A 7,018-nucleotide genomic window follows, 5' to 3' on the forward strand; every position below is an offset into this window, starting at 1 on the left:
ACTCAGTGGTTAGGTCTTTGATCACCTCCTCCTTAGGGGGGAGCAGCCTTACCAGGCCATAGTGGATGATTATGCAGCCAGTCCTGAGGAGATCTGATAGGCTAGGGTCAGATAGAGGGGGAGGAGGACCTTTTTTATGAGTGGACTTGGAGAGAGTCATGGGAAGAGATGAGGGAGGAAGGGTAGGTTTGGGAGTAAATGAGAGAGGGGGCTGTAGGCTGGGATACAAAGTGAATAAACTCTAATTAATATAAAAATTAAAAATTAAAATATATTTATTATAAATTATTCACATTGTATCCCCACTGCAACATCTCCTTGCAGTCCCACCTACCCTTCCCCTCTCCCTCTATGCCCTTTCCCTATTCCCCCTGATAGCTGAGGACCTCCTTCCCTAGACTATCTGGTCTCATTAGGGCTGGCTGCATCATCTTCCTCTGTTGCCTGGCAAGGCTGCACCTTCCAAAGGGATGAGTGCAAAGAGCCAACCACTGAGTTCATATCAGTGACAGCCCTTGCACCCATTACTAGGGAACCCACTTGGAAACTGAGCAGCCTACCAGCTTCCTCTGAACAGTGGGTCTAGGTCCTTTCCATGCATGGTCCTTGGTTGGAGTTTTGGTCTGTACAGGCCCCCTGGGCCCAGGTTTTTTGGTTCTGTTTTTCTCCTTGTGAATTTCCTGTCACCTCCAGTTCTTTCAACCTCCCTCTTCTTCCATAAGTTTTCCAGCACCCAAAATATGTCTCACCATTCAATAAGGACATTTGCTCAACTGTTTTCATAGCAGCTTTATCTGTAATAGCCAGAATCTGAAAACAACCTAGATGTCACACCTCGATGGAGAAATGGATACAGAAAGTGTGGTACATTTATACAATGGAATACTATCCTGCAATTAAAAACAGGGAAATCATGAAATTTGCAGCCAAATGGTGGGAAGTGAAACATTGTGAGTGAGGTAACCGAGGAGCAGAAGGACACACATGGTATACACTCACTTATACGTAGACATTAGCCATATCATATAGGATAAACATACTAAAATCTATAATCCTAAAGATGCTGAACAACAAGGGGGACTCTAGGGAAGATGCTTAATCCTCATTCAGAAGGGCAAACAAAATAGATATGAGAAGTAGGAGAAGACCAGTAACAGGACAGAAGCCTTCCACATAGGACCGCTGAAAGACTCTACCCATCAGAGTACCAAAGGAGATACAGAGACTCAAAGCCAAACTTTGGCTAAAGGTATTCTTTTTTCCCTACCCTTATTAGTTATAGGTACTTTACCTAGGTTTGTATGAATGACAAGGGGTGAAAGGATGGCTTGAAAACTTCCTCTTGCACTTGGAAAGGTAACAGTATGTGTATCAGCAATGACAGCCAGGACCAAAGGAATCCTGAATTATTTCCCCTGGTTCCATCATGCTCCACTGCTAAAAGCAACCTGATGCAATGCCTTCCCTCACTATTTCTTGTTGCTGTTGATTGAAAACAAGGCTTTATGCAGGGCTGAGCTCTACACTTCAGTTATAATTGCCTCAAACTTAGTTTGTTATTTCAGTTCGGAAAATGTTAAAGTGTACATAAATTTCTGATTCCTTTTTATATATCTCACATTCATCATTGCTATTTGAATGTATTATACGTTTTATTTATGATGTATTTATCAATATAATAAGTACTATGTATACTCAGAATGTTAAAGGAGATATTTTACTAAGTTAACATTCTTTTTATGCTTTTCACCATACAGTTCCTGTGCATATTTTGAAGAATAATGGCGTTAGTTATTAACTTGTAGTTACCAATGCAGCCTTTTCCCATGCCATCAGAGCAATGCATATTGAAGGTGGAGTTATAACATCACTTCTATCTTTTGTTTGTGAGATGAAACTGGCAGATAGGACAGTTTTCTGTCAGAAGAGATCATATTTAGAACACTTCAATTTTAGTAATATCTCAGAAGCCTTATTGGCACTTCACATTTGCCTATGAAATAAACCTTTATTTCAAAATCAGAAAATATTTTTACAAAGATTTTTTAAAATCTCTTTTATTTTGTGTGCCCTTTTTGTCTCCTATTTTTACAAGCTGTGAGCATCTGTGCAGTCTTCCAGCAGAGGAAAAATCTCACAACACTTAGTTCATGGTGTCCAACCACAGATGTTAGCTTGGTGGCTGCTGGGCTTCTGGTGCATGGTGACCTCGGCACATGCCCACCCAGCTGGCAGCAGCAACCACCTGTGCACCTCCCGCATGAGGCCATGAGGCCTTCAGAGACTGGAACAGGTAGGCGTACTCCTGTCTTGTGTGACAATTAATTGATCCTGAGCTATCACTGGGCTTGTGCAGGTGATCTGCAGGTCAATGCTCCCGTGATTGTTACTAGGGGATGTAAAAGGTAAACTAACTTTTGTGTTAATTCTTAAAATTGGGATGACTGTTCCTCTGGCTCTTATAATCCACCTGCCTCTTCTACTACAGTGTTACCTGAGCTCATATGCAGGAGTATTGTAGCTGGATCAGCTGGGGCTTGGCACCACACAGGCACTAGTGTCTGAATTTCTGTCAGCTAGGAGTTTTTCTAATCACCTTTTTTTTGCAAGGAGAATTTTTTCCCAAGTGTTTAGAGCTACAACAAGGTTTGGTGAGAGGAGGAGAAAATAGTCTTTCTTAGGGAAGAGATGACAAGTGGTTATCCTGTTTGAAATGGTGAAGACTGAAATCATGTACATACAGAGACATCATACAGACTGAGCAAAGATCCCTAGAATACATATAGAGGCAAACAAGCAGAAAAAACAGGTCATACCAGCTCCTAGGATTGCTCAAGGAGTCTCATAGACCCATGCATGTTATGAAAAGTAATGCACTGACAAAATGGAATCTGCTGAGCCCACAATATCTCTGGAACAACTAAGAAAATATAAGTCTTTTGATAAGATGCTCTTGAAAAGTGAACTCACAAAATGGTTATTTAGGTGGCCAAAGAGAGCTGAGTGCAGCTGACAGTGATGAATCTATAGTCCTCCTGCTCCTTCTGAATCAGCAGCCTCCAGCACAAAGGTCTTGCCTGATGTCTGTGTACTCTCACAACAGGGCGATATGCAAAGAAACAGGTAAAATACTCAATACAACTGTCCCTAGACCCCCACAAACTAGCCCTCAGCATGGAGCCACCGCCTCTGAGGCCTGTACTGTTGCCCTGTTGGGAGAATCAGAGCACAGAACAGTGGTCGGTGAGGACTGTGAGGGCTGGGAAGTGAATATCATAGGAGCTGATGATGTGAAATCCCCCAAAACATCAATAAAAGTATTATATTTAAAGAAAGACATGGAGCAGCCCCAGAAACACACTTCCTAGGTGACAGCTGCAAGGAGGAGTGGAAAAGAAGGAGTTTAACAGAATGATATAATTTTCAGCTGAGTTTGGAGAACAGGGCTGTTCACTTTGCCATGGAACTTCTCATGAAAGAGATAAAAGTGGGGTGAGGAAGGTATCAGTTTCAGGTTAAACAAAAGATAGCTCCAGCTGAGAACAGGAATATTGTGAATACTATTATAACTTTCTTTTTTTTTTCAATGCAGTTTATTCAGGAACATTGAACAATAACTTTCTTATTAGTTATATTTTAAGTTTAGATAAGATATACCTTAATAATCAATATATTCAAGATTTTTGTTGTTATCAAAATTATCCTCCTCTACATTATATCTAGCAAATATAAGCGCGTACCGGAATATTCTTTGTTAGTGTATGATTTCACCTTTTTACTGTTTTTTGTAGGCTAACTCTATATTATCCTGAATGATGCATCTTCTGTGAAACTTGATGGCTCTCCTTCCATCAATATTTTCACTGAGGTATTGAGCAGTATCACAGTAACATACATGGAACCTGAGTACTTTGTCAACATTTGTAGGATGATATTCTACAATAGGTGTAGGTTGGCCTCGAATAAATGAGCTTAAAGGACTCAGTTTCAACTCTCAAGTAGCTCCATGGATTCAAAATATCCTCTTCTTCCACAAACTACGTCTGTTTTTATTCATTTGGATCGAAAAATATCCAGAGCCATAACCTGAAGGAAATTGTGTAGAATCCCAGTATGGACTTCTGGAATCTGATATTCCGAATTATTTTTTTATCACAAACAATTATTGGAATTCAGGGAAATTTGTCTTTTATATTCTACTATCTACTCCTTTACTACAGAAAACACATATTAAAGCCCACAGATTTGATTCTCCTGCACATAATGGCAGCCAATGCCTTGATCATTCTTTCCTTTGGAGTGCCTCACACCATGTCAGCTTTTGGGTTGAAGCAGTTTTTTAAAGATTTTACTTGTATATTCCTGATATACATCCAAGGAATTAGCAGGAGTGTGTCCATTGGCTCCACCTGTGTTTTGAGTATCTTCCAGGCCATGACAATCCTGTTGGGAGGATTATAAACACAGAGCTGCCAAGTACATTGGCTCCTCCATTTCCATCCTCTGGGTTTTCTTCATGTTGATAAATTTCATTTCCAATATGCACTCATTTGTCAGTATGAATAGTAAAAATGTGACAAGAAAACGAGATTTTGGATACTGCACTATTGTTGTCCGTAATGAAATCAGTGAGTTATTGTATGCAGTATTGGTGATGTGCCCTGAAGTCTTTCTTTCTGTGCTCATTGCCTGGTCCAGCATGTCTATGATTGTCATTCTGTACAGACACAAGCAGAGGGTTCAACACATCCGCAGCACTCATGGTTCCAGCAGAACCTCCCCTGACTCCAGGGCCACCAAGAACATCCTGCTCCTAGTTTCCACCTTTCTGGCTTTTTATACTCTCTCCTCCGTCTTAAGAGGCTGCATTGCTCTTTTTCATAACCACAGTTGGTGGCTGGCAAACATCAATCCTGCCATTTCATTGTGTTTTCCTTCATTTGGACACTTTGTTTTTATGAGTCCTTTCTCAATTTTGTCCAGGTTACGTGATCTGAATCAAAAGTAAAATGTTTAATCTTATTTTATTAAAATGACGTTCATTATGATACTGAGTGTTTTACTTACCCCTTACTGTTTAGAGCTCAAACAGAAAGTGAAGCAGGCAGCACCTTGTCTTTTTAAGATTAACAACATGAGTGTTGTGGTTTTGTCAGCTGGTGGAATTAGAAGTCTACAGGAGCTGATCATAGCGTGCATGGCTCATTGTACACTTAAGTCTTTCTCCTAGAGTCTTCCTCTTGCTATTCTGATGTGCAAAGGAACTAATAATTAAATCCCCTGCCTTGTCGGCCTTTATCCTATCAGGCCATCTTGAGTGCTTGCTTATTTCACTGAGACCTTGAATGTCCTTAATTCTAACTACAAGGAAGACTGAAACCATAGCTAGCCGGGAACTTTTACTCTGTGAGACCCTGCTCCAGTCACCACTGCTTCCTCCTGCACACATTCCAGAAAACTCCACTGGGAATAACTTCCCAGAAATTCCTGTTGGTTTGCTCTGGACCTTTAGCAACAGTTCTCTCAAACATTTGCCGAGAAGAAAACCACATTTGCTATCCGCATAGCAAAACAAAACCACACCGTTCTTATGTATTGTACCTTGTACCAAGATCAATTTTAAATCAATAATTGTTTTGATGTTATCTTAAATTTTCTGTGCTAGTATTTCATTGAGAGTCATACATCTATACTCTACAGGGAAATTGGTCTATAATTTTCTCTTTTGATGTTTTTTTTTTTCTAATTTTTAACATCTGGGTATTCTTGGTTTTTATCAAAAAGGAATGAAACTGAACTTTCAATTTTGTTTTTTTCACTGCTTTGAGTATTAACTGTATTAGTTTTAGAAAGCCCAGCAGAATTCTGCTGTGGATCCATCTGGACACAGTCCTTTTTAGGTGAAACATTTTCAAAATTATTGCTTCAGACTTTGTAATAAATTTTGTTGCCATAATTTTATCTGTTTATGTTCAGGTTTGCGGTTTTGCTATATGCTTTGACTGTTTTTATGCCAATGTCAAGTTTCTGTTTTCATTATGCTTCTTTGGTGTACTTTGATGTCAACCATAGTAATCTTCCAGGCTTGTTCTTAAACCTTAGGAATGCCTAAGGCATTTGTAGTGTTTTGTGATGTTATACTAATTCTAGTTATTTTTCGTTCTTTCTTTGTTTTTCTTTCTTTTATTTGATTTTAAATGTTTTATTTAATTTTAAATTCAAAATGCAGTGTATTAAACACTGTAGTGGTATTTTTCTGTTTTATTGTTATTATTTATTTCAATTCCTTCCTTCCTTCCTTCCTTCCTTCCTTCCTTCCTTCCTTCCTTCCTTCCTTCCTTTCTTTCTTTCTTTCTTTCTTTCTTTCTATTTGATTTATTCACTTTGTATCCCTGATGCAGCCTTCTCCCTTGTCTCCTCCCAGCCCCACCCTCTTCTCCCCTTATGCTCCTTCCCAAGTCTACTGATAGGGGAGGCCCTCCTCCCCTTCTATCTGACCCTAGCCTATCTGGTCTTATGGCTGGCTGCATCATCTTCCTTTGTGGCCTGGCTAAGCTTCACCACCTAGGGAAAAGTAATCAAAGAGCTAGCCAGTGAGTTCAAGTCAGAGACAGCCCCTGCCCCTCTTACTAGGGAACCTATTTGGAAATTTGTGTCAGCCTATTTGGAGTTAATGGCAAATTTGGAGTTAATGGCGTCTGAGCAGTGGAATTCGGCCTCTTGGCTCTGGCTTTATTCCAAAGTCCAGTGTCTCATAGACTGACTGTGACAGTCCTTCAGCAGAAGACTTTGACCCTGAGACCTAGATAGTAAATTCCTTCCTACCATGGTAGCCAGACAGCAGGTTCTGTGTAACCTTGAGTAAGCCCTCTTCTGTTTTGGCTAAGTAAAATTGCCTGTGTGAGAAACTGCTTGTTCTTTTCTGCCTACTTAAGTGTTAACGTGACATCCATTAAACTGACCCCTGGATCAGAGCGTAGACCTGGTGTCCTTTTCTGTGTCGCTCTGTGTCTCTTTC

At 40.0% G+C, this 7,018-nt stretch overlaps 1 pseudogene; it reads left to right on the plus strand.

The window, feature by feature from the left end:
* Positions 1–4,113: 4,113 nt before the first annotated feature.
* Positions 4,114–6,810, plus strand: LOC132654721 (vomeronasal type-1 receptor 2-like; annotated as a pseudogene).
* The last annotated feature ends 208 nt before the right edge of the window (positions 6,811–7,018 follow it).

The sequence above is a fragment of the Meriones unguiculatus genome, chromosome 1 (assembly GCF_030254825.1).
Source record: "Meriones unguiculatus strain TT.TT164.6M chromosome 1, Bangor_MerUng_6.1, whole genome shotgun sequence".
Classification (NCBI taxonomy): domain Eukaryota; kingdom Metazoa; phylum Chordata; class Mammalia; order Rodentia; family Muridae; genus Meriones; species Meriones unguiculatus.